This window comes from Euleptes europaea, chromosome 1, assembly GCF_029931775.1.
Source record: "Euleptes europaea isolate rEulEur1 chromosome 1, rEulEur1.hap1, whole genome shotgun sequence".
Taxonomy (NCBI): Eukaryota; Metazoa; Chordata; class Lepidosauria; order Squamata; family Sphaerodactylidae; genus Euleptes; species Euleptes europaea.
This window is the reverse complement of record NC_079312.1, coordinates 62,373,104-62,400,882: the sequence shown is the minus strand read 5'-3', so window position 1 is coordinate 62,400,882 and position 27,779 is coordinate 62,373,104. Positions and strand designations below refer to the sequence as shown.

The window sequence follows — 27,779 nt, the reverse complement described above, 5'->3', positions numbered from 1 at the left end:
GGCTCACGAAAGCTCATACCCTACCAGAAAATATTTTTGTTAGTCTTTAAGGTGCTACTGGACTCTTGGCCTTTTTGACTACTGCCAAAAAAAAGTCTTTATGGCATGTTGAAAGACATGCAGTGATGAGACTTCCCTCAGAAGAGCCTGCCTCAGTGTAGATGCCACAGTTGATAATGCCCTGCCTTATGTGGAACAGTTGGTCCATAAAGTTATTTCAGACCCAGGCCATTTATCGCTCGGGTTGCCAGGTCCCTCTTTCCACCGGCAGGATATTTTTGGGGCAGAGCCTGAGGAGGATGGAGTGTGGGGAGGGGAGGGACTTCAATGTCATAGTGTCCAACTGCCAAAGCAGCCATTTTCTCCAGGTGAACTGATCTCTATCTGCAGGAGATCAGTTGTAATAGCAGTATGAACATTTTTAATTGGGCCTGGGGGGAAATGGACAGCCAGGTGAAGATGAAACCATATCAGAATTATATGCTCCATGTAAACATAAATCAGATAGATTCTGAATGCTTTACAAAGATAGTAATGTGAAAACCAGGGGTATCTCAACCTGCAAACCTGATTTTTCAAATGGAGTGTAATGCTATACAAAACAGGTGTAATCCTAACAAGGATGATAGTTCTGCTGATCTGAGATTGCGTTTTGTATATAAAATACATCCTTGTCTGGCACCTTTCTCAATTGGAAACCATTCTGTTTCTCTATATTCTGTCCTAACAGTAGCCTCTTGTCCAGAGTACAGAGTGTGCACATCAAAACAATCAGATGCTGTGGGATACTGATTTCTTTTAAAACCAACTATAGCTCACAGTCTAAAGTTTTGCAGTAATCTATGAAACACAAGTTGGTTTTCTTCTGAAATTCTCTTGTATGCTCCAGTAGGGCTGTTGAAAAAAAAAGTTCGGTATAGTTCAGATTCGGCCAAATTCAGCCCGTCTGGATTCGGGATTTGCCAACGTCTGAATTCCCCTGCTTCGGGTTCGTGCAATTCGGCGTGAATTCAAAGTTCGGGAAAAAAAATTCGGCCAAATAAAGCCATTAAAAACACAACCGCTCCTTTCCGCGGCTCCGGGGGGGCATTTTTGGGGGTAGAGGTCCCAAACTTTCAGCGGAGCTTCAAAGGACCCTTTTTGCAAGAACCCCCAAGTTTTGTAGAGATTGGGTCAGGGGGGGCTGAGATATAGGCCCCGAAAGGGGTCCCCCACCCTTAATGTGCATCTCTGAGCAGAGCTTGCCGCCCACGCACAAAGCTCCCAGCCCCGACAAACAGCTGAGCTGTGGGGAGCAAGGGCGGGGCAGGTGCAAAGAAGTTTGCAAAGCAACACAGCTGCAAAGCAACACAACCATGCAAAGCAACACAACCATGCAAAGCAACACAACCATGCAAAGCAACACGTTTGCAACCATGCAAAGCAACACCTGACACCTGGGAGTTTGTAAACCATGGAAAGGGACAGAGGCAGCTAGCTATGCATAATGGGTGGGACAGGTGCAAAGAAGTTTGCAAAGCAACACAACTGCAAAGCAACACAACTGCAAAGCAACACAACCATGCAAAGCAACACCTGACACCTGGGAGTTTGCAAACCATGGAAAGGGACAGAGGCAGCTAGCTTTGCATAATGGGTGGGGCAGGTGCGAAGAAGTTTGCAAAGCAACACAACTGCAAAGCAACACAACTGCAAAGCAACACAACCATGCAAAGCAACACCTGACACCTGGGAGTTTGCAAACCATGGAAAGGGACAGAGGCAGCTAGCTATGCATAATGAGCAGGAGGGGGTGGGATTTCCCCTTTTGCATTGGACTCGGGACCAGTCAAATGCATTCTTTAAGTCACCATTTGAAAACCAGTTTTGAGCAAGCATCAAAATAGACCTAACCGATCTTATGAATGAGGGAAAACCTGACGACACACAACTGAAGCCCCCCCTCAAACCAGGGAGAGAGAGACTCGAGGGGGCACACACACCCCAGGCAGAACGGGCGAAAGCCCCCTTTGGCTCCCCCCCACAGAAACTGCTCCCTCCCCACACACACACAGACTCTGCTTCCCCCCCCCCACACACACACAGGAGAAAAATTATAGATTAAAGCCCCCAAAGGGGTCTTACTGTGGCTGTCTTCTGTTCCATCAGGAGGGGATGGGAGTACTGGGTAATCCAATACGATTCTATTTAAGCATGGGAGGTTTTGCCTTGGATTTGCCGCTCTAGAGATGCATACATCCCAATAGGGAAAAGGGGAAAGCCCATGTCTCGGGACCCTCTGACCCAATGTTTACAAAACTTGGGGGTCTCTTAAGAAGGCTCGTCTGAAGCTATGCTGAATGTTTGGGGGCTGCACCCCCAAAAATGCGCCCCCTGCAGCCACGGAAAGAGAAAAGGGGGGAGCCCATATTTCTGCCCCCACTGAACCCATCTTTACAAAACTTGGAGGGTCTCTTAAGAAGGCTTGTCTGAAGCTATGCTGAAAGATTGGGGCTGCACCCCCAAAAAAGGGCCCCCTGCAGCCACGGAAATGGAAAAGGGGGAGGGAAAAGGGGTGAAGCCCATATCTCGGGACCCCCTGACCCAATGTTTACAAAACTTGGGGGGTCTCTTAAGAAGGCTTGTCTGAAGCTCCCCTGAAAGTTTGGGGTCTCTACCCCCAAAAATGCGCCCCCTGCAGCCATGGAAAGGAGCAAATGTGCACACTCACAACCCCCCCATGAGGATTTCTCTCTCTCCCCGGCCGGGCTGCGCAGCAGCTGATTCCTCCAGTACTCAATCCTGACTGATTGGCCAGAAGAAGACCCAGCTTGGCCACCGATAGGTCAGGGGAGAATGCTGCTTACTGACGGTTATGCTGCTGCGTCCCGAATTTGCCGAATTTATTCGTGAACTCCCAAACTCGCTGAATTTGGCTCCCCCGTTTCCCCGCCATTTTTGAGTTCGGTTTGTCCCGAACTAAAAACCACCGAATCAGGGGAAATCCGGCTGTTTTTTGGTTTGGGCCGAACCGAATCGACAGCCCTATGCTCCAGTAACTAACGTAAATTTGCAAGATGATCTCTTGTGCTTCTTCCTTTTCTGAATCCAGCTTGAACATCTGGCATTTCTTGTTAAAAATATAGTAACAGTCTTTGGTGTGATTTTGAGCATCACTTTACTCATGTGATAAATTAATGCGATGGTCTGATAGTTGCTGCAGTCTTTGACATCTTCTTTTTTGGAATTGCATTGTAAATTGACTGTTCCGGTCTGTGGGCCATTGTCTTGTTTTCCGTATTTGATGACATATTCTTGTTAATACTTTGAAGGACTCCGTTTCTTTGGCTTGGAATAGCTCTGTTGATATCCCATCTACTCCTGGTGATTTGTTTTTCCCAATTGCTCTCAGTACAGCTTTTACTTCATTTTCTAAAACTTTCATCCTTTTTTGTATAGTTCTTCACTGTTCCCATCTTTTATTTTGTCCTGTTCAGTTAATGTATTTCTGTGTTGATCTTTCAGCCTAAGTGTGCTTGAAATTTCCCTTTGATTTCTTGGATCTTTTGGAACAGATCTCTTGTTCTTCCTTTTTTGTTGTTCTCTTCTATTTCTTTACACAGGTTATTTTAATAGTTCTCTTTGTGTTCGAGTTGCTAGAATACTGCATTTAGACTTTTGATTCTGTTTCTGTCACCTTTTACTGTTGCTTCTCGTCTACCTTTAGCAATTTTAAGAGATTTGTCAGTCATCCATCGAGGCTTTTCATTTCCTTTGGCTACAAAAATAGTCTTTGCGCATGTTTGCTTGATGATATCTCTGGTTTCAACCTATAGTTCTGGTTCATCTTCACTTGAACTTAGTAATGCAAATCTCTTCTTTACATGGTCTTTAAACTCTTCAGAATGTTGCTTAGATTGTATTTTGGTACTACGAATGTTTTGGTGTTTTTCTTCAGATTTTTCTAATTTTAATATTAACCATTCCTGTTCTGAACCACAGTCAGCTCCTGGTCTTTTTTTTGGCAGCGAGAATAGTGCTTCTCCATCTTCTGATTCTAGTTATGTAATGTATTTGATTTCTATATTGGATGTCTGGTGATGTCCATGTATACAATTGTCTGTTCAGTTGCCTGAAACAGGTGTTCACAACGAACAAATTGTTTTCTTCACAGAATTCTGTTAGTCACTCTTCTGTCTTATTTTGTGCTCCTAGCCCAAATCTTCCCACAATATTTGATTCTGCTTTGTTTTCTACTTTTCTATGATTATCAGCACATCTTGTTTAGGTGTGTGATCAATTTCTTCTTGGACACTTGCATCAAAGCTTTCAATTTCTTCCTCATCAGTATCAGTAGTTGGGGTGTAAACTCGAACAATGGTTATATTGATAGGCTTTCCATGAAGTCTAATTGATGTTATTCTGTCAGACTTTACATTATAGCCCCTGATTGCTCATGCTACATCTCTCCTCATGATTGGAGCACTGCATTTCTTCTGTGTTGGTCTTACCCCGAGTAAAATACTTTGTAATTTTCTGACTGAAAATGACTTAAACCTGTCCAGTTTAATTCACTCATTCCCAGGATTGCAGTGTTTAAACATTCCTGCTGTCATTTTACAATTTTGAGCTTACCTTGATTCATACTTGTTCCATGTTCCTATTATATGCATCAAACAGCTTTGGACTTTCCTTTTGCATCCATTCACGTCAACAACTGAACATCCTTTTGGCTTTAGTCCAGTTGCATCAATAAGAATAGTGCTACTTGTCCTTGTCCTCAGATCTTCCCCAGTAGCTGATTGAGTGCCATCTGACCTAGAGGTTATCCATCCACTGGTGAACCTAAGGGTTCAGAAGAAGAGGAAGATTGTAGTTGTATACTATGTTCTGGCAAAAGCTGTAAATATAAATAAACATAGACCTAGAGGTTCCATCTTCCAGCTCTATATCTTCTTCCCATTTTGGATTGTCTCATCATAGAGTTTTCAAGGTAAGAGTTGGTCAGAAGTAGTATACCATTGCCTTCTTCTGCTCATATTTTGTATAGATTGTACATATATCTATTCATTCTCAAAGACACCACTAGTGTCTTTTGAAGGGGAGATAGAAAGAGCTTGCTTGGATCCTGCAAAGATATTTCAGGGCCTTAAACATTTTACCATACCACAGCTGGGATTTGGTAGGTGTATGGGTCTAACATATTTAGCATTATTTTAAAAATCTTGCTCACAATCCCAAGAAGATGACGTGTGAGTGTTTAATATATAGGAAACATATGCAGATGAGTACTAGGGCCAAAGTGAAATGAGAAAGGGCTGTTGGACATCTTTTGTCGTGGTGCAGGCAAGGAACGAGGGCTGGAAGCATAGTCCGGGAAACAGTCCAAGGTCATTCACAGTTCAGGCAAAGTCCAAGATCTCAATACCGGCAAGGGAAGTCCGAGGTGTTAGTCAAAGTCAGTCCAAAAAGTCAGGATACCAGGAATCCAAAGTATAGCAGGGAAACAAGGCCGGTACACAAGGAGGTTGGTGACAAGTTGCTTGCACAACAGCCAAGCCTAACTGATGGCTTAAATCCCTTCTCCTGCTGCTGTAGCAGAGCCACAGAAAAGACTCAAAACCACTGTTAACCGGAATTGTCAAAACAAAACAGGGTCGGCTCAAATTACCAAAAGCTATATTCAAAGTTAACAACTACAAAACACAAACAAGTGTAAAAATAATTGTGCAACTATATACATAGATACAAAAATATATAAAGCTGTACAGTTGGATAGCAAATACAGCAAGAGCTCAAAGGCAGTCTCCAAAGGGGAACGAAAAGCAAGTAAAAATTGGAACGGGTCGAATATAAAGTCCAAAGGTGGAAACCACGATCTTGCCACTGCCAAATACGAGCAAGGCGAAGCAACGAGATGGAGGGAATGCTTTCCCGGGTAGTTGAGTCGCTTTCACTTACGAGAGCTTCATCAGCCTCCCAAAAAGAAGGAGTATCTGCACTCAGCCAAAGAAGGTCATGATTAAACAAGTAGGATTGACTGAACGTCTTCAGTTCTGTTTTGCTATTTTTAATTTTCTTAGAAGGATTTCGTGCTGTAGCAGATTTCGTGCTGTAGTGGGCTGTACCAGAGCCAGCTGATGCTGATTAGGCTGAGTTCACAGGTGGTGCTTCAGCCCTGCTCTTCCTCATCACAGCTACTGAGGAGGTTCCTCTGAAAAGCCTTCAGTCTAGCACTCTTCCGTCTCTGCTGCATTGCCAGACGGACCTGTTTTCTTCTCTGTTCCAGTGGTCTTGGCGAGGCCTCTGGAGACACTGCATGTTGCAAGGTGTCAGGTCCAACTGGAGTGCTTGAACTGGCAGGCTGCAGGCATGGTGAGTCATCTCCTGACTTTGGCTGATCCTCTATTCTGGCAGGCTGTAGGCCCTGTGGTTGTTCCTGTGGGACTCCAGCCTGAGGATGTCCCTCCGTTCTGGCTTCTGTTTCCCCTTCGTCAGAGGAGGTCTCTGCAGGCTGACTCATGACACCTTTTCCCATCTTGGTTGTTACTAATAATGATTGGTCACATATTATGGAATAGTTATAATAGCTGGAGACAGTGATCCAAGGGAAATAATAATGATGATGATAGATGTAATTATTAGAGAGATTAGTAAAGTTTTCATAACTGTTGTGGATTTCAACATCTTTCACCATGACCTACCAACTTCTTTCTTCTGGCCAGCATGGTTAACTGGTACTAATGTTAACAACCTGTCTGGGGCTGTGTGTGTTCAGCCCCAGCTCCTGAATGGTTGTTGTTTTTGTGTTTTGATTCGTTTGTAGCCCAAGGAAACATGCTTGGAATGTACATGTTCACTTGCTGGTTTTCATGCGGAGGCACTTGAATAATGGTTATCACATCTGTTTTTTCCCTAGGTTTAAGGAAGCTCCTCCTACTCACTGCATAGGATAGCACTGTCTTTCATTGCTATCCTATGCAGAGTTATGCCAGTTTTAACCCCATTGAAATCAACAGACTTAGAAAGGAACTATTCAAATAGCAGCGTTATTCTTTTTGCTCTGAGTTGAATGGAGGACTGTGTCAAATTTAAAGTAATATTGGTATTTGCCTTCTATGTAGCACAGTCAACATGGCCAAATAAATGAGCAAATAAATATTCACTTTGCCAAACAACGCTCAGATGGTGTGTCTCCTTTTGCTCCCAGGCTGCTGTTGCGGCTATGCATCCCCCCCCCTTTCCTCCCCTTTAGTTGCAAACCCTGATGCTTGATCCAATTGGTTATGGCAAATCACTATGATGTTTTTTTGACAAGCATTATGCCAAATATAGTGTCATCGACAAACATATATGGACTGCTACAGCCAGTCAATACTGTATTGAATATTGTACTGGTGGCTTGTGGAAGCAGCAGAATCAGATCACTCAAAACAAGCAGGAATTTTATATACTTGGGAGCCTTCCCCAGACATACAGAAAATTATGACTTTGTATGTAGATCAAAAGGGGGGGAATGATGTCCACAGCATGCTCCAGCAATAGAGTTTCCAACAAATTCCTGGAGATTCGGAGGTGGAGCCTGGGGAGTGGGAAGTTTGGGGAGGGAAGGGACCTAATCATGCCACGGAGTCCACTCTCAAAAGTTCCCATTTTATTCAGAGGATCTGATCTCTAGGCTGGAGCTGAATTGTATTTCTCAGAGATCTCCATGCCTCATCTGGAGGTTGGCAACCCACTGGCATAGAATATTGAGAGGAGAGTGAGCTAAAGGAGGGGAAAACAGCAGGGAATATTGGCTTGATCAAGCCTGGAGGGGGAGAATTGCTTTTCTGTATGAGAAATGTTCAAATCCTTTATCATCTCCCCATGATTCCTTGAAAGCCTCACCTGTTCCTCTAATACTACACATTGGGGTAGAGTGCCTGTCATTATGGCAATTAAGTGGGTTCACCCACAAGTACAGTAAGAATTTCTACACACTCAGGGGACTCCTCAGATAAACAGAAAAAGACGGTAAATTCAACGGAAAAATAAAGACCTCTCTTCCACTCCTCCAAAGGCACAGAATGTTGAGAGCAATGAAGTGTCAGATATATGAAAGTGTCCTTTGGATTATTCTGTTGAGAATAGGTAGATTTGTTGTGTTTGCTGGTTTGTTGTTTGTTTTTTCATATTGTAAGCCACTTTGAGTCCACTTTGAATGGATACCCAAATAAATAGAAGAGAGAGAAAAAAAGATGGAGATGATAAAAATGGCTTGCTCAAGCCCCTAGGAGCTGATAGTATTCTCCAGGAAATACCTGGAGATTTTGGGAGTGGAGTTTGGGGAGGGGAGGAACTTCAGTGGGGTATAATGCCATAGAGTCCACCTTCTAAAGTGGCCATTTTCTCCAGGGGAGCTGATCTCTGTCACCTGGAGATCAGTTGTAATAGCAGGAGGATCTCCAGCTACCACCTGGAGGTTGGCAACTCTAGCGGAGATTTGGGGTAATTTGGAGGCTTCCTCCTTAGTCATTAATAGCAGTGTGGACAAGTTAAATTAAGACAGTAAAGGCAAAGAAGAACAAAATGGCACAGAGAAGAGCATTGTAATATCACAAATGTGTTCACAATGAGTGCCAAACTGCTGAAAATTGCTGAAAACAGAAATGCTTGTAAACATTCTCCCCAAATGAACATGAAATGAGCTAAGCAGCTTTGCTTTAAGTCTAGTTCAAAGTGGTATGTAATTATATTAAATGTAATATTACACACTATATGTGTGTGTCTAGGAGGTATTTTTTTAAATCTCCCGTTTAGCTTCATAATTAATGTCATTTGGCTCATAATGGTTAACAATGCTTGTGTAGCTGTTAAGAAAATAATGGTTCCAGTGTGTCTTCATTCCTGTTTTCCTTTCTGCATTATCCTAGCTCAACTCTAGCATTTCAAAAGCATATAGAAGAATAATGCTCCTTAAAGAGAGTTGCCAATCTCTAGGGTGTGCCTGGAGATCTGCAATTACAACTGATCTACACACTATAGCAATCAGTTCTGGTAGAAAAAAAATGGATGCTTTGGAGGGTGGGTTGTGTGGTATTATACCCTGCTGATGTCCCTCTGCTCCCCAAACCTCACTTTCTCCAGGCGCCACCGCCAAAATCTCCAGAAATTGTCCAAACCAGAGTTGGCAACCCAACCAACCACAGGGTTTTCAAGGAGTTGGCAACCTTAGCCTTTAATTGTTTCCCACCTAGGACTCTTGTGTTTATGTGAGGTTAAGGGATTTTGCAGGAGACACAAAACTACCTTTGTTGCTGTTTACTGGAATACTATAATGCTGTTCTGTGATGCTCTTGACCTAATAGGGTTGTTGTTATGAGAATGAGATGGAGGACAATGCAAGCACTTTTGGTTTGGTCCCCATTGAGGTGATAAGTGGTGTATAAATGAAGTGAATAAATATACACACATCTCTTAGTTGGAGCACATGTAGAGTAGGTTTCCTTTGAGCTGAAAAGCTTCCCAATAGGACCAGTAAGCCTTTAGGCTATGCTAAACCTCTCCCTTGATGGACCCATGAAAATCTGAGTTTCACAGATTCACTTAACAGTATTTGGAAGCAGTGCTGAGTACATCTATTTATTACAGTTATTTTTTACTGTCTAAAGGGATTATTTCTTGTTAATGTTCATCAGAATGTCCTGATATAGGCTTCAGATATAGTGATTAGAATCTGAATGGGAAAACACAACCAATAACTCCACTGGATAAACTGCAAACTAACCGATCTGGGTGTCCCCTAGCCTCAAAGGCTTTGAAGCTTTTTTGTCACTTTCCTGTCATTTTCCTTTGACAGATGGATTTGAAAATGTACTTCTGAAATACCACAAGAGAAGGAAATTAAACATTGCATTTCCTATCCAAAGCAAATGCACTTGGTTGTTTGTGTAAATGTGAGTTTTCTTTGAGACTCAGATCTGGTTTTGTGGTTTCATGATGTGCAGACTTCCCTCCCCTCTTTCCATGCCAGAAGGTTCATGGGCAGAGGAGAGGAAAGTGCTGTCAAGTCACAGCACATTTATGATGACCCCGCAGGGTTTTCAAGGCAAAAGACAGAAGTGGTTTGCCATTGTCTGCTGCTGCATAGCAACCCTGGACTTCCTTGGTGGTCTCCCATCCAAGTACTAACCAGGGTTCACCCTGCTTAGCTTCTATGCTCTAATGAGATCATGCCATGCTGCTGAAATCTCATTAGACATAGACAGACTCCTCTTCTTCTTTTTTGGTTTCCCTCCAAGTTCTTCTGATTTTTTTTTTAAGCAGGGACTTCTAAATTGTAATGTTGCTTTTGGTCAGACTCTAGTACTACATCTTAGAAACTTTGCCACATCATGGAGATGTGTGGCAGACCCAGTGTGGTATCATAGTTAGCCTATTAAACTATGAGCACGGAGACCCAGGTTCAAATAATACTCAATAAAGCTCAATGAGTCATCCTGGGCCAATCACCCTCTCTCAGCCTAACCTACCTCATATAGTTGTTGTGATAATGAAAATGGAGGAGGGAGAACCATGTATGCCATCCTGAGCTTCTTGTAAGGCAGAACAAAAATATGGTAAACCAAGTTTCTTCACCAACCTGAATTCCTCTAGGACTAACAGTGCAGTTTCGCCAAACAATCTGTATGCATGATGTGTTATTAGGGTTGCCAGCTCTGGGTTGGGAAATACCTGGGGATTTTGGGGGCAGAGCCTGAGGAGGGTGAGGTTTGGGGAGGGACATCAGTGCCATAGAGTCCAATTGCCAAAGTGGCCATTTTCTCCAGGTGAACTGATCTCTATCAGCTGGAGATCAGTTGTAATCAAGGGAGATCTCAAGCTGGAAGTTGGCAAACCAATGCGTTATGCACCTATTGAAGTGAGCTCTGCCTCACAAAAGCTTTAAAGTGCCACTGGACTTCTGCCTTATTTGGGTTCAAGGATACTGAAATGCATTACTACATGCTTCCCTTCCTCCTTCTGTTCTGCCTTGAGCTTACTGTGAACCAGTAGGTTAAAAAAAATAAAACTCATGAGCGATTTGTACTTATACTCTGAGCAAAGCCTTCTGAAGGTGCCACCATGCAAACAAGTAAAATCAGCAACTGCTCATTTACACTCATTCTCTGTGGTGGCTCCCTAATTGTGGGAACAGCCTGCCTGAGGCTGTTAGGAAGGCCTCCGTGCTTCTGTCATTCTGCAGAATGTGTTAAACAGAATTGTTCAGGAAGGCATTCCTATAGAAGGCAATAAAGCTTTGGTGTAATGGTTCACCTCAGGAGATGACTTTTATTACGTTCTTCACACAAACACATAGTTAAATTATGGAGCTCCCTGCCCCAGGATGCGGCGATGGCTGCCAACTTGGAAGGCTTGAAGAGATGAGTGGACATGTTCATGGAGCATAGGTCTATCCATGGCTACTAGTCAAAAAGAATAATAGTCATGATGCATACCTATTCTCTCCAGGATCAGAGAAGCATGCCTATTATATTAGGTGGGGGAAGAAACGGCACCCACCCCACGCAATTCTCTCTATTCTCAGAGGAGCATGCCTATTATATTAGGTGCTGTGGAACACAGGAAGGATACTGCTGTGGTCATCTTGTTTGTGGGTTTCCTAGAGGTACCTGGTTGGCCACTGTGTGAGCAGACTGCTGGACTTGATGGGCCTTGGTCTGACCCAGGGTGGCTTTTTTAATGTTCTTATTAGGATTAAAGCCTTTCCTACACTGATTGTCATGTTGCCTTAAACAGATCTGTTTGCTTGCATTGTTCATGTTTTCCCCCCACCCCTGTTCTTTAGTCTCAGCCTGAGTACATTATTTTATCTCACTAGAAGCCTTTGCTGTCAGATTCAGATGCTATCCTATCTCATAATCCACTCATTTATTGTCTGATGTTGTGATATTTTGTAATCTGTTTACTGACTGACTGAAAAGTGTCCCCCCCCCCCCCTCATCGTACTTGTAATCTGCCTTGGGTCCTAGCGAGAAAGGCGGACTATAAATGAAAATAATAATAGTAATGGTAACATGATGAGTGATGAGCATCGGCAATGCTTACTGTTTGCTTTCCAGACAGGAACAATGTACAGTTAATCCTAGTGAGTTCTTTTCAGTGGGGAAGCATTTCCTCTGCCATGCCTGAAACATTGCTTTTTGGAAAAAGATTAATGAAAAGACATATGTCTATTTGCTTCTGTAAAAAAGTAAACCACAGAGTAGTAGTAACTTACCTGCTAATAAGAACACAAGAAAGGCCCTGCTGGATCAGACCAAGGCCCATCAAGTCCAGCAGTCTGTTCACACAGTTGCCAACCAGGTGCCTCTAGGAAGCCACAAACAAGACGACTGCAGCAGCACCATCCTGCCTGTGTTCCACCGCACCCAAAATAATAGGCATGCTCCTCTGATACAGAGAGAATAGGTATGCAGCATGACTAGTATCCATTCTAACTAACAGCCATGAATACCCCTCTCCTCCATGAATATGTCCACTCCCCTCTTAAAGCCCTCCAAGCTGGCAGCCATCACCACATCCTGGGGCAGGGAGTTCCACAATTTAACTATGCGTTGTGTGAAAAAATACATCCTTTTATCTGCTTTGAATCTCTCGCCCTCCAGCTTTAGCAGATGACCCCGTGTTCTAGTATTATGGGAGAGAGAAAAACTTTTCCCTGTCCACTCTCTCCAAACCATGCATAATTTTATAGACCTCTATCATGTCTCCCCTTAGCAGCCTTCTTTCCAAGCTAATGACAGTGCATAGCTCACCAATGTAACTATTAGAAGTAGAACAATTCAGTTATGCCAAGGACAGGTGAGCAGACAACCAGCAGTGGCTGCTTCTGGGGCTTTTCTTGAAACATGCTAGGAGACAGACCAGAGTGTGGCAGTCTCTTCTCTGGTCCACTCCTTCATGCCCCAAGCTTAGGGTTGCCAACCTCCAGATACTAGCTTGAGATCTGCTATTACAACTGATCTCCAGCCGATAGAAATCAGTTTACTTGGAGAAAATGGTCGCTTTGCCAATTGGACTTTATGGCATTGATGTCCCACCCCAAACCTTGCCCTCCTCAGGCTCCACCTCCCACCGGTGGCAAAGAGGGACCTGGAAACCATACCCAGGCTGACTGGGTGAGAGGCTCCCAGTATGTCTACAACCACGGTGAACAGAAATTTGCCATTCAGCCAAGCATGGTAACTTTTGTTTCCCAGTCCTGCTACCTCAGATCCTGCTACTGCCAGCGGTTGAACCTGGTAACGTCTGCATGTGTTCTACCATGGCCCTTCCCCTGGCAGTATTGAGCCCAAGTTTTGCTCTAGTTTATGTGCATCAATGCTGTCTGATGCTAAAATTTGTTTAATGTTGCTGACCATTTGGTTTTGAAGGCATGATCTGGGTGAAGAATCCAGGCATGATACTAAAATTTACCAGGGACTTTGGTTTAGAATGCTTCTGCAACCTGTACAGCTACACGAAAGTTTGAAATGCGGCACAAGGGCTCTCTAAGCTCATGGTTACACTTTTGTCTGTCTAATATCTCTCGTATGGGGCTTTGTTCCTGTGTAGGCTGAAAAATTCTGCATTGGCAAAATATGTATGGGAGGTAATAAATCTGCAGGATGCAGATAGGCCATGTCTGTGAGGCATAACACTTCATTTCACTTTTAGCCTCCTACCAGTTTCTATTATCAGTAAAGGATTTGTATTAATGTAACATGATAGCATCATGTACACACAGTATGACAGGCAGCGATTTGGCACAGCTGTCATAAAATGAAAGTCATTTCCCTCCAAGCCTCTAAAAGCTGAAGTTTGAATATTCTCACTTTTAAGCTTTTCCTTCCTCTTCCCCTATTAGATTATATCAATGAACACAGAAAGCTGGAACAGTAGAGAGGCGTTTTCCCCCCATGTAATCTAGGAGCCAGTTTATATATTTATCAGAATCAGTGGTAAAGTTTTTTCTTGTATTATACCACTCTGGTTCCAAGTGGTAGGGTATGTTGGGAGTGACACTATATAACTGACAGCTTCCCCTCCCTCCAGCTACAGTCTCCTGTGTCACCTGAAACTGTATCTACATAAGTCTGAGGTCTAGGGTTGCCAGGTTCCTCTTTGCCACTGGTGGGAGGTTTTGGGGGCAGAGCTTGAGGAGGGAGGGGTTTGGGGAGGGGATGGACTTCAATGCCATAGAGTCCAACAGCCAAAGTGACCATTTTCTCGAGGTGATCTGATCTCTGTCAGCTGGAGGTCAGTTGTAATAGCAGGAGATCTCCAGCTATTACCTGGAGGTTGGCAACCCTACTGAGGGCCCTCCCCTTCTTCTGTGAGCAGAACAGCCATTAATTCCAGGATTCGGCAGCCTCAGAAGCAGCTGTGCATTAGTATGGAACTCCTTGCCCCGGGTTGTGGTGATGGCTGCCAACTTGGAAGTCTTTAAGAGGGGAGTGGACATGTTCATGGCTAATCATGGCTACTAGTAAAAAGGGATACTAGTCAAGATGCATACTTATTCTCTCCAGGATCAGAGGAGCATGCCTATTATATTAGGTGCTGTGGAACACAAGCAGGATAATGCTGCTGCAGTGGTCTTGTTTGTGGGCTTTCTAGAGCATCTGGTTGGCCACTGTGTGAACAGACTGGTGGACCTGATGGGCCTTGGTCTGATCCAGCATGACTTTTCTTATGTTCTTATTGTGAGGGTTTCCCACCTCCCTGTGCAACTTCCACAAAATCACTTGCTCAGACGGTCAACTCAGAAGCAGGTAAGTTTATTGGAAGGCTTCAGATAGATAGGATCTCTTACAAGACCAAAGTTGCAAGTGCCAGTACATTCACAAAAGCTAGACTATAAGCATTTCTCTACTGCAGATGTCAGTTACATGTTTTGAGAACTCACAGACAGATAACCGTAATAGGCCAAGCCTTGCACAGTAACATCAAAGGTCTCGGGAAGCTCGTTAACGCAATCTACACAGCCAAGGTCACAGAAAGCAGAAAGGAGGGAGAAGGGACTGGGAGACAGGAGGGTATGAGAATCAGCACAACATTTCCAGTTTGAGGCCCACTGGAAATTTACAACACAGCGACCTGAACCAAAGTTCTGCCTTGCCGCTTGTACGGGCAAACCAGACACACAGAGCAAAAGAGCAGTACAGTTCCTCACACTTATGTTCTTATTTCTTAAAGAGAAATACAAATATCCCAAATAATGGAAGGTACGCTTAGCTAAGATGTATATTTTCCAGAAATGAAGGTATATGTGAAGCTCTTCATTTGGGACATTTGGAAAACTGAACCAGAAGAAGTCTCCTTAAGTTATTAACAATACTTGGTTGTATACATGGAAAATACAAGTAGAGTTAAAAAATACAGATGCAGAAAAATTAATGTGCATAAGGCACAATATACAAAACAATAATATTGGGTTATATGGAGACTTAATTTTTTCTTCTGGACCACAGTGTTATTTTGCAACCTTTTTGTTATAGTTCAATTTCTATTTCTTTTATTTTGAACATTTGTTATCTTTAAAAAATGAAATCCAAAGCGGCCTTAAGGTATCTTGATTCGCAGTTCCCAGGTTACATGATAATCTTCTACTTTTGAAGTACGGTAACCAAACTAAGTATAGTATGTTTTCTCAGCGATGAGCTGGAAGACCTCGAAAGACCTTCATGGCATTGATGGAAGTAAAGTTCCTCTTATTGAGAGACCTTCTTGTTCACTAACTATTTCCCAAAAAATATTCGGTCCTTGTGAGAGGTTCTAAAATTCAGATTCTTACAGATAGCTGTCATATGATGCTTTCTGTTTTAAGAACAAGGAATCTTATTATGGCACAACTTCATTGTGACAGATTCTGATGAGCTTGCTGCGGTTGAAGAAGAAAGTGAGCTCTGACTCACGAAAGCTTATGCCACAGTTAATTCGTTAGTCTAAGTTTCCACAAAACTGTTTGCTGTTTTGGCTGCTGCAGACCTATATGGCTACCTGTCTGGAATTTGTCTCTCTTAGACTACCTCCTTAAACACCTGTTTTGATGCTTTTCTGTTTTGTTTTCTCTCTCTCTTTTGCTTTCATTCCACTGAAATTTCCCTGGCTCTTTCATTAGTTGGTAGAATTACTTTTGACTTCCTGCCCTGATGTATTGAGCTTTGTGTTAAGAAATTACTGTTAGATTGAGCAATAATTCTAGACTGTATGTCAGGGACATGTGAGAAGGAGCCTATTTAAAGGACCCCGTCCTACTTTGAGAGCAGGGGGAATTCTTCTTGCTTAATAGACCACATGAGTGGGCTCGGAGGAATTACGGTAAATGCTTAGGAACTGAGTAGTCTGTTTTTAGTTCAGCAGGACGTCTCTCCTGTGTAACATTACCTGGTTAAGAGTGAATTTTGCTCCCTGTCTATTGCTGTTCTGAAAGATGCTGGTTCTGGAAAACTTTTAAAGTGCCTAAATACTCCAGTTACAGTTGGTCAGTTGCTTTTCAATTAAATAACCAAACAATTAAAAAAGTCATACCTGTTGACAAAGCAAAAGAACATTTTGAACAAGACGCAGTATAGGGGGGCCAGCTGGGACGGGTACGTCATATCGTCCTTCCATCCCAGCCTCTCAAGTTGAGATGCCAGTTACAGCGTCCTTTATTTGCAGCAGTGGGTAGTTACCCCCAGTCTGAGCCCGTGGTTACAGCACCCAAGTCTCTTCTACCCTCAGCCTTCTGCACGGAGTCCTGCTGCTCCTTAGGGGCTTGCTCCTTCCTAGAATCATAGAGTTGGATGGGACCATCAGGGTCATCTAGTCAAACCCCCTGCACAATACAGGAAATTCACAACTACTAACCCCCCACAGCCCCAGTGACCCCTACTCTATGCCCAGAAGATGGCCAAGATGCCCTCCCTCTCATCATCTGCTTAAAGTCCTGCATCAGGGGTCGTGGGTTTCTCTCCTAGTCAGGTGAGCCCTTCCATCCCAGCCTCTTTAAAAACAAGGTCAAACATAAGTATCCATTAGTATTATTTTAAAAGCCCTTTCTAAATAGGGACTTTTTGCACAATAAAAAAAAGGAGTAAAAAGATGAAACCGGCATCTCTCACAGGTTTGTGAGTTCCAGACACTGAGTGACACAGTCTTGTAAATCCTTCTTCAGTTCTGACTTTAGTACAGGAAGGTGTAACGAGGAAGGACTTAGTTGCTGATCTTGGAATATTAACTTGTGGTCTTTCAAATGGGCACTGTAATTTAGAGAAGAATGTCTCGGCTCCATCTGTAGTAGATTCCATTAAGTTCAGATCCAGTCATATCAAGGAACTCTGGGAAAGTCAGGAGCACCCCAAGGGCAAGGCATGCCTCATGTAAATGTAACTTTTACAAAAGCAAATGCACAAGGCTTGGAAGGAGAAGAGGAAGGCTTTTTATTTTTGGTATGATAATGTGGGATACGTTTTGTTGGTCTCTGAGGCTCCTGTTTTTATATTATTGCTACGGACTAAAATGGCTCCCTATCTGGAATTATCATTTGGGGGGATGACCCTCTTTCACCTAAACAATGTCAACCACATTCCAGCAGCCATGCATTATTTACAGGGCATGCCGTATATGGAAAGAGGGGTTTTATTTCACAGTTGCTTAGGCAATGTTCTACTCCATTCCCACCCTCCATTCTCACCCTTCCCAAGCAGTACTGCAAGAACATGGGTGAAAAACCTTTTGAACCAAATTCACATTGTGTTAAAAAAAAAAGGATTTGGAGGAAGTCCATTGTATACAGGGGAGGGTGGGGGTTGCCATTGCTGCTCTCTCGCTCATGGTTCTTGCTGATTGCATGAATTGTCCCTCTGTGCCCAAAAACATGTATGCCAGAACTGGCGCATCCCTAATGGCAGCACTGTCCACAGTAAAGAGCCTTTGAATGCTACCTCCTCCATGTGCAACATCATCACGGTCAAGGGTTTTTTAGTAGCCTATAAAGGCCACAAAGAGGGGATGCTGTGGAGAAGCAGAGATTGTGCTAAATTTAAACCACACAGATTGGAGTTCGAATCTGTACTCAGATGTGGATTGGGTTGCCTGGAAACGCCTGGGAAATGCCTGGACATTTTGGAGGCGGAGCCTGAGGAAAGCAGGGTTAGGAGAAGGGAGGGACTTCAATGCCATAGAGTCCAATTGCCAAAGCGGCCACTTTCTCCAGGAGAACAGATCTCTATCAGCTGGAGATCAGTTGTAATAGCAGGAGGTCTCCAGGTACCACTTGAAGGTTGTCAACCCTACTAACTGGCCCTGCTGTCTTTTAAATCATGACAGTAGACACCGAACGTCATCCCTGTCGACCTCTTTGGCCATATGACTTAAAAGACATTGTGGTACTTATGACCCAGTTCCCAACCTCCTCAGGGCTTTGTAGATTTCCCCCCTCCCCTTCTTTGTATCTTTGACCATTGCACTGGATTAGTCTAAAAGGATAAATACAGTATAATAAAACCATTACAGAGATGACAGAATGCATGCACCTTGAGTGTAAGATCTGGATCTGAGGGAAATAGTTGTAATCTTTCTAGGCAGCCAAAAAATTGAATGATAGGTTCCTGGGTACTGCTGCTACGCTATTATACAACAGCAGCTGTAGAATTTAATGCAGCCTCTACATTGTTCAGCCAAGCAACACATTTCAGCACAACATGAAGGACTGGAATTAGAAGTACCATGTGCCAAAATGGAATCTCTGATATGCACTAATGACCACTTTCTCGCACCATTAATCCCATGGAGGTCAGTAATGCAATTGATACAAGGGACTTCTTACCAACAGAAAACTAGGGTTTCCACAATGTGGTCTTCTGTGATTTATAATTTGGTTGTTCCAAATAATTCATATTTCAAAAAGAACTGCAGTCTCCTACCGTGTATATTTTTAACACACACAGTTTGAAAATATCACTTTGATTTTATCTTGCATTGTGATCTTTCAGGTCTTAAAGAACTGTTTTAATACAGTTGAATATAATTATATATTTTTTGCTATGAACTCAATAAGCACATTAATCAAAACAATAGGAACTCATCACTTCTGCACTCAGAGGGTCTGCATTTAGTCAGTTCTACTAAGGGTAATTTTTCATGTAATTTTGAAATGACACTGCTGTGCTCAAGAATCATGTAAATGTAAGTGCCAGTGTTACTTTAAAAGCAAAATTGTAATTTATATATCTAAAAGGGGGTATAAACCTTTGCAGGTATAAACTGGAAGGCTGGACAAACACATAATATAAGAAAAAAAATGTAGATTGTTCAAATGAAGAGGGGTAAAGCAGGGAGAGGAAAAATTTCTGAGGGTGGAGTGAAGCCAAGGCAGGGCTCAGAGAGATCAAGCAGCCTCATGAACACAATGTAGGTTTCAGAAGCGCTGTTTAGGGCCTGTTACAGGCAGAGGAGGTCATAAGGTCCAAGATTGAGGTTCAGGTAAAACCACAGAGTTTCCGACAATTCCTAGAGCAACCCCTTTTCACGTCCTTTTTTTAATGACCGGAAGTGTTGTGATGCTGCATCTGGCCCTTTTAAAAATTTTAATTTTAAAAAATCTCCCCCTGCTGCTCACAGTGGCAATGGGAGGGGGGGGGGCTGGGGATTCCTCACCCAACTGGGAGCCTGGCCACCCTGTCCTGGACCTTGCTTTCTAAAGAACAAGTGAGTGCTGTGGCCAGGAGTTTCTTCTATCAGTTATAGCTAATTAGAGGCTCGCTTCCAAAGCTGGATTAAGACATGCTGGGGTCCTAAATGATGTCAAATTTAAGAGGCCCCATTGCATTAGAGCCAGTGTGGTGTAGTGGTTAAGAGTGGTGATTTGGAGCGGTGGACTCTGATCTGGAGAACCGGGTTTGATTCCCCACTCCTCCACATGACCAGTGGACATTGATTTGGTGAATTGGGTTGGTTTCGTCACTCCTCCACATGAAGCCAGCTGGGTGACCTTGGGCTAGTCACACTCTCTCAGCCCCACCTACCTCACAGGGTGTGTGGTGGGAAGGTGATTGTAAACTGGTTGGATTCTTCCCTAAGTGGTAGAGAAAGTTGTCATATAAAAACCAACTCTTCTTTTTCATTACCCCCCAATAATTTAGTAATTATTATTATATTTTTATTTTAGAGTCTCCTCATAATCTGATGCCCTAAACTACAGTTGGTGCAGAATGCAACAGCTCTCCTCCTGGTTGAAGGGAGATGTTCATTGACACTCCTGTTAAAACAGGAGTTTTTCTTGGCCATGGACCCACACTTGTGAAGGTCTGTCTGTCTGTCTGTCTGTCTGTCTGTCTGTCTGTCTGTCTGTCTCTCTCTCCCTCCCTCCCTCCCTCCCTCCCTCCCTCCCTCTCTCCCTCCCTCTCCCTCCCTCTCCCTCTCCCTCCCTCTCCCTCCCCCCCCCATGTTCCAGTTGAGGTTGGCACAGTGTCATCTGTTGGTATTTTTCTTTTTCCAGGAGATCTCTGCAGTCTTCTGCTGCAGTTGCTCTCTGTGCTCAGAGCACCTTCTCTGGCAAAACTTAAGAAGAAGGAGCCAGCGTGGTGTAGGGGTTAAGAGCGGTAGTTTGGAGGGGTGGACTCTGATCTGGAGAACTGGGTTTGATTCCCCACTCCTCCACATGAGTGGTGGAGGCTAGCCTGGAGACCTAGATTTGTTTCCCCACTCCTACACAGGAAGCCAGTTGGGTGACCTTGGGTCACACTCTCTCAGCCCTATCTACTTAACAAAGTGTCTCTTGTGGGGAAGGGAAGGGGATTGTAAGTCAGTTTGATTATCCCTTAAGCAGCATATAAAAACCCACTGTCCTCCTCCTCCAGAAACAGAATCTGGGTGATGCTAGATTGTACCGGAGACTGTGGCTGTTTTACCAATCTCATGAGATGGATTCTGGTGTCTTTAGCAATATTTTCCGTTTTATTAAATTTATGCACGTTTACTCTTTTGGCTCAAGTGTTTGTATGGTATAGCATCTTTATTAGTTTTATGGTTGTATATTTTTAGCAGTGATGTGTGTTTTTTAGCACTGATTTTGGTTGTATGTGTTTTAAATTTTTGTTAGTTGTTCCATGGTGTGAAGAAAGGGTTTACAGTTCTTAAATAAAACACTTATTTGGAATTACCGTAGCTGAAAACCTCACTATGAGATGAAGGGCTGTGGACATTCGAATTATGTACAGGGCTGGCCCAACAATCTTGGGTGCCACAGGCAAGGGTACCCAGCGCATCCAAAGCACCCCCCAAGGGAAGGCAGCAAGGTGGCCCCCACCCTCCTTGCATTCCCCCATATTTGTGCTTTTTAGAACGTGTAAAAATGCTGCCCATTCTCTTTGCCTCCCCTATGCCACGGGGAGGTGGATAATCACTACCTGTCCTCTGCCTCCCTCCACCCTATGGGAAGGTGGGAACATACCATCTCCTTTCCTCAAGTGGCCAGTGCAGTGGTCCCCTGAGAGTAGGCACAGTTTGCCCGCCCCTCCAGGATGGGAAGGAGCAGGCACACTTGGGGTCCTCCCCACTGCTTTGGAAGGGGGACAACTGCATGGGGAGATGAAGGGCAGCTAGTCTGTTAGGAGTTCTAGGCAATTGCCTAAGGCTGCCTAGTGGATGGGCTGCCCCTGAATGTGTGTGAGGTGGTGGTGAACTTTAATTTATCTCTTATGGGCTTTCACAGCTATGGTATGGGAAGATAGTGTGTGTTTGTGGAAAGCGAGGGGAGATAAAAAAATATCAAATCAATCTTTTCCACACCTCCATCTATAAATCTATTTATTTTAAAACTTTTTTTAAAAAGATGACTGTCCCGAATCTGACCCATAGTACTGGTTGAAAATCTATCAGGGAGATCCATATAGAAGGTAGCAAGCAATTGCTGCCACTAAGTGATAACCAAAGGGGAAGGGGCTCTGTTTCCTTACTGGCAGCTGGCCCAACACGTAGCAGTGGCCTTGGGAGGCATAATACAGTGTTCCTGCACAATGCTTCCCAAGTAGCCCTTACTGCCTCCATTGCCAAGGGACAGCAACCAAGCAAGGCTATGATATCCTCCTGGGATGTCATTCCGCTGGTAGCCAGCCACTGCTTACACCACCCCATCTCACTAACCACCACTGATTTCTGGCCTTGTAAATATAAATCAATTAAGCTGAACCTAAAACTGTTGGCAATGTGTGATTTTTTCTTTTCAGTGACATACTGATTCCTCCCCACCCTTCAGTTATATGCTGTTACTTCATGTTTTTGTAACTGAGAAAATAATCAAATAGTGGTGGAACAGAATAATTTATGGATATAGAAAGCGGCATTTAGCTATTCAGATATTATACAGAATAACTGCTGGCTGTAGAAGTCAAAATTAATCCCATGATACTGGCCTGGTAGAATATTTAGTCCAGACTGACAGAGGTAAATGCTGCTGAATTGGCAGCTAGTTATTTTACATTCAAATGAAAATTGTCTGGAATACATTAACAGACACGGGAGCTCGGCTTTCATAGACCATGCGAAAAATTGCAGCCCCCATTTAGAGATGCTGAGCATTTATGTGCCCAGCACCCTGATAATTGTCAATGTTATGAATGGCATGGATAAGCAATCTATAGATTTTGCTTTATACAGATAAGAAATAAGCAGTGATGGGATGTTTCTTTTTAATGGGCTAGTGATACTTCAAAAAATAAGGAATATTGGACAATGCAGCATTTTGTAAGAAAGACCCAGTGCTGGGGCTGAAATACTCAGAATAATGATAGATCTCTTTGACTGATGCAAATCAAATTAAAATGTAATTTCGGGGTTTTTTTTTACAGCTCAAATGCACAACCTGTGCTTGATCTTACCTTTTCATCATGGAAGAATCAGATTTGGAGAAACTCTCCTTTGTTTTAATATTTAATCAAATCAGTGGAGAAATAAGAATAGTAGCTCTACATATGCTGGATACTTTAATGTTACAATAGCTCTCACTTTTTCACTTCTATCATTTTAGGATGAATCAATTACATCTAATTTTTCAGCTTTTGAATTTCCAAAGAAGCTTGAAAACTCTAATTTCCCCCTTACTCTTCTTAACTATTACCTCTTTCATTTTGTCCAGTAAAAATGACTTTGCTCTTGATGTGCTTTTTTAATTCATATGATTTAGGCTTTAAATATTTCTCCACACTTATGATATCAATTCTTTGCTCAGTTTCAGTTTTTTTCCTACTCAAAACTTTGGTGGTCTTTGATGTCCTGTGATGAGTCTTTTCATTTTTTAAAAAATAATTGTGGTTTTATCAAGTTTTCCCACAGATACAAGAAGAAGCAAAATGAGATACCAGTACAGTTTCTTTGATTGGAAAAGAAATCTTCCTACATCAATTGGGTTTTGGGAACATTGCAAGCCTTCTCTGATGGAGACATCAACTGATCTCCTGTTTTGTTATGTGTTCTTCTTATTCTCCAGCCAATTGGTTAGAAGTAAGCCAATGATTAGAAACATGAGGTGGTTCATGATACTGACCTGCTTTACTGAACTGCTGGCCTAGCATATTTGACTCTTGCTCTCAGTGTGTATCTTTTAGCAATTTTTATTATTTCTGGTATTAGGGTTTCCAGCAGAGAATAATGGCTGATATAGAGGGGTTGTTTTGGGGGAAAAGTCTGACCAAAACAGACTTTAATGCTTTGGAGGTTGACTATTGTAAGAAAAGGCATTCCTCTCCGCATTTTAGGAATGCCACCCCCAGGTGGGCCCTGGGGATCCCCTGGAATTACATCTCCAGATTACAGAGATCAGTTCCCCTGGAGCAAATGATTGCTTTGGAGGGTGGACTCTGGTACTGTACCCCACTGAAGTCCCTGTCTTTCCCAGAATCCCCCCCAAGTTTCCACAAGTTCCCCAACCTACAGCTGGCAACCCTACCCCCCCCCCCACCGCCAGTGGCCAAGAGGGACCTGGCAACCCAACCACACCCACATTACTTATTCTCTCCCTGTTTGCCCTGTGTTTGACTAGCAGCAATGTTGCCTACTGCTGATGGGCAGGGGCAAGGATAGCATTTGCCCTTTCCCCCACCAGCCTACAGTGCTACCTGCCTGTGTGCCATCATGGTTTCTATGCCCAGCAGGCACAGCCTCAGATAGAAGAGGGGGACATTAACTAAGCTAGTGCCACTTATATGTAATCAAATCAAAGGCTTTCCCAACAAGCCAGTGAACCAAGAAAGTGATGGGTCTGTCTTGCCAAAGCGCATACCAGTCACTGTTGTAGTTTTCAGTGGCAAGATCTCTGCATATTTTTCCTGAGTGATAAGCATGCCAGTCACTTATTATCTGCTGAGTAACTCTCTCTTTACTCTGTTCCCTCCCTTTGACCTTCTTAAACCTTAAGGTGGGCATCAGGAATTACAGCCAAATTTGAGTGTTTCCAGTGTTACATATTGTTAATTTTTCAGTTTGAATTAGTTGTGGTAATGATCTTAAATAACAGGGGAATTTTGGGGTTCCTTTTTTTCCATCAGTTAGTGTCAGAATAAACATCCCTAGTGACTGGCCATGTAAGGGAGTTTGACACAAATCCAGAATGGCGGGTATGACCATAATTAGATGGGTACAAAATGTTGCATAATTGGCATGTAGACTGGAGAGTTGACTGTGTGATGTGGAAAATATAAATTGGATTCTTGAAAAAAAACCCAGCTGCATTCCTCATTTACTTACAGAGAAGGGTTTAGTGGTCCTTACTTCTGAGTTCAAGCTTGGGCTGGTCAAAAGAATTATTAAGAACTGATATATATGTTCTTTCTCCAAGGAGCCCAGGGCAGGGTACATGTCCCATAGCTGAATTCAGTCATAAAACAACCTAAAACAAAACATCTCCTCAGCTGTAAATAATAATCCTGCTTCTTTTGTTTAAATCTACCTTCCTGATCAGACTAATCCAAAGATTTGCTGTGCCTGCATGTAACCTGTAGATAGAAACAAGAAGGGAAACTCCGTCCCTTCATGCTCTATGCCCTTCCATTGCATGCATTCCTCCCTTTCAGTCAGTCCCTACATTTTTGTAAAGACATTTTTTTCTTTTGCCTTCTTTGCTCCCCCTCTCCCTCCCGTCATGTGTATTTCCCCCCTCAGCCAGTTCATACAACTGTTTTCTTTTCCCTCCTTGGCTGCCACTTTTCCTCCCATCTCACCTCCTCATGCCCTCTGGAACTTTCATCAATTTCCTGCTTCTACAAGGTTTTTCAGGTCACCCAATCAGCTCCACATCTAGGGTTGCCAACCTCTAGGTACTAGCTGGAGATCTGCTATTACAACTGATCTCCAGACGATAGAGATCAGTTCATCTGGAGAAAATGGCTGCTTTGGCCATTGGACTCTATGACATTGAAGTCCCTCCCCTTCCCACCCTCCATCCTCCTCAGGCTCTGTGCCAAAAATCTCCAGAAATCCCAAAAATCCCAACCTGGAGCTGACAACCCTATCCACATCTGAGTACAGATTTGAACTCCAGTCTGTGTGGTTTAAGTTTAGCACAATATCTGCTTCTCCACAGCATCCCATCTTTGTGTTCACACTAACTAAAAAGAAGAAGAGTTGTAAACCATTTTTTGAAGGTGGGGGAAGAGGATCATGTCAATTATTTGACAGAAGGGTTTTGGTTAGCAAATGTTCACTATGAAGAACTTTAGACCTTTTTGTACCTTTTCTAGTGTAACTCTAGATGTTCTGTAAAATCTAAATTCTTTATACAATGTTGAAGAGGTAAGGGGAAATATTTTGAAGGTTTTGAGAAAATTGATTTTCTGGGTTGGTGATTTTCTATGTGATGATTTTATGTGATGAAACTGCCTGAAGCCTAGGAATGGGAAGCCTGTTAGTTTTGCTATAATTAATGAATATTTTTTTCTTTATGTAAGAGAAAATATCCTGGGGCATCCTTAGCATTGTTATTACAGTTTGTGCATTAGCTGTTGGCTTAACTACTCAAGCCACTTTTTGCCTTACTGCAGTCTCCATCTTATTTGGAAATCCATGATTAAATTCTTGGCCTCTGCTCTTTGTTATCGTTGTTATTTTTTATCATTGAGTTTGCCAGTTTGCCATCTTTTCATTAGCTGTAATGGTTATGTAATGACTTCCCTGTATTCTTGTTATTTAGTGGAGAGTTTGAGGTTTATCGCACCAACAATTTACAGCATATTATCATCATGCTCGGTGTGTGTGTTTTGGATGCGTATTCTTCATTTCCGATCACACCGTGCCTGTTAAGACTGCTCCCAAGATGGTTTATCGTCATATCGCAAGGAGGAGCATGGGGGAGCACTGCGTCATGTCTACTTTGCTGATGCTTCCCCGCCTCCCCTCCCCTTTTTTTTCACGCATGCACAATATTATTGATCTGAAAGAGTGCTGTACGCCATTAAGAATTGCCTCATTTGAACGGCAGGGAAACCCTAATCACAACCTATGCAGGCATTCCTCCTCCCCCCAAAAAACAAAATGAGCCGTTCCTTGCACAGTGCTAATCACAGAGCTGCCGTCTTTTCGGGCATCGGTCCAACGATCTTGCATTTTGTTGTTGGGACGAGCACATTTAATTTTTTTTTTTTTTTTTTGAGAGCTCAACCCTGGCAGCGGGAGAAAGGGAGGAACAGGCGGGGAGAAACTTTGTGCCGGCAGTAGAGCCCTGACGTGTGTGTGTGTGTGTGTGTGTGTGTGTGTGTGTGTGTGTGGGCGCTCTCTCTATCCCTCAGTCTCTCCCTTCCTTCTCCTGCTGCTTCCTCCTCCCCCATCTGCCGCTCGCAGCAATTTCTCTACTTTTCCAGCCCTCGCCCTCCTCTGCATTCCTTCCCCCTCAAGCCCATGAACCGTTTACAAAATCCACTTCAAGGACATTCCATATGAGGGAAATGTTTGATTGGGACCCTGCACAAATAAAAATGGTTGATCTAATGTTCCAACGTTCCCGTGTTCCTTTGTAAGACCAGAAGCACTTGGGGGGGGGATTAAGTAACAATAATGATTGGTGGATGCAAACGGGAGAGGAGGGGGAAGGTGGGATGGGAGGAGAAAGGCTTTTCATTGGGTGTTGCAAAAAGAGGGGAGGAGAACTGAATAGCGTATGTAACTGAACACACCCCTTGGATTGCCGGTTTTGAAACGACATAACGAAATATAGTATGGTATAGTAATATGGTATAGGCGTTTTAGGAAAAAACAGATGTCTGGCGCTTCCAAAGCATTTCCAAGCCAAAATGGGAGGTCTGAGGTGCGATCTAACCTGGATAACACATTTTTTAAAACGTAGTATATACTGAGTGTGTTAGGCCCCTTTCTTTTTTGAGACCCCTTTTCCAGAGAAAAGGCTAAAAGATAGATGTGTTCACTTAAGGAATAATCCAGCCAATTTTAAGCACTTGTTAGACTGAGTGCAGTGTGACAGAGAAGCAAATGCTTCTTTGGAAATAATTAGGATTTTCAAGTGGCTTGACCATGCCTTTATCTTGTTATACATAGTCTGTGATTTGTGTATAATCCTAAATGCATTTACTTGAATGCACTACTGAAATTAACTGGATTGGATTCCAAGTAACTAGGGCTAAGGTGTGGCTTGTATAATGAAGGCCCAAGTAGAATTACACCCTTCTGAGCCAAGGAATTGCTTGAATGTAAACCTATAGTAATTTAACTATTTTCCTGTTACTTCTGCCAGCACTAGCTTCTTCCTAGTAAAGCCTGAAGCAGAGTGTACCATCTGTGACTTT

General features: G+C 43.1%; 1 protein-coding gene across 2 annotated transcripts in view; it reads left to right on the top strand.

The window, feature by feature from the left end:
* CACNA2D3 (calcium voltage-gated channel auxiliary subunit alpha2delta 3) overlaps positions 1–27,779 on the top strand; it is a 698,701-nt gene that overhangs the window by 21,035 nt on the left and 649,887 nt on the right. The window lies entirely within an intron of this gene.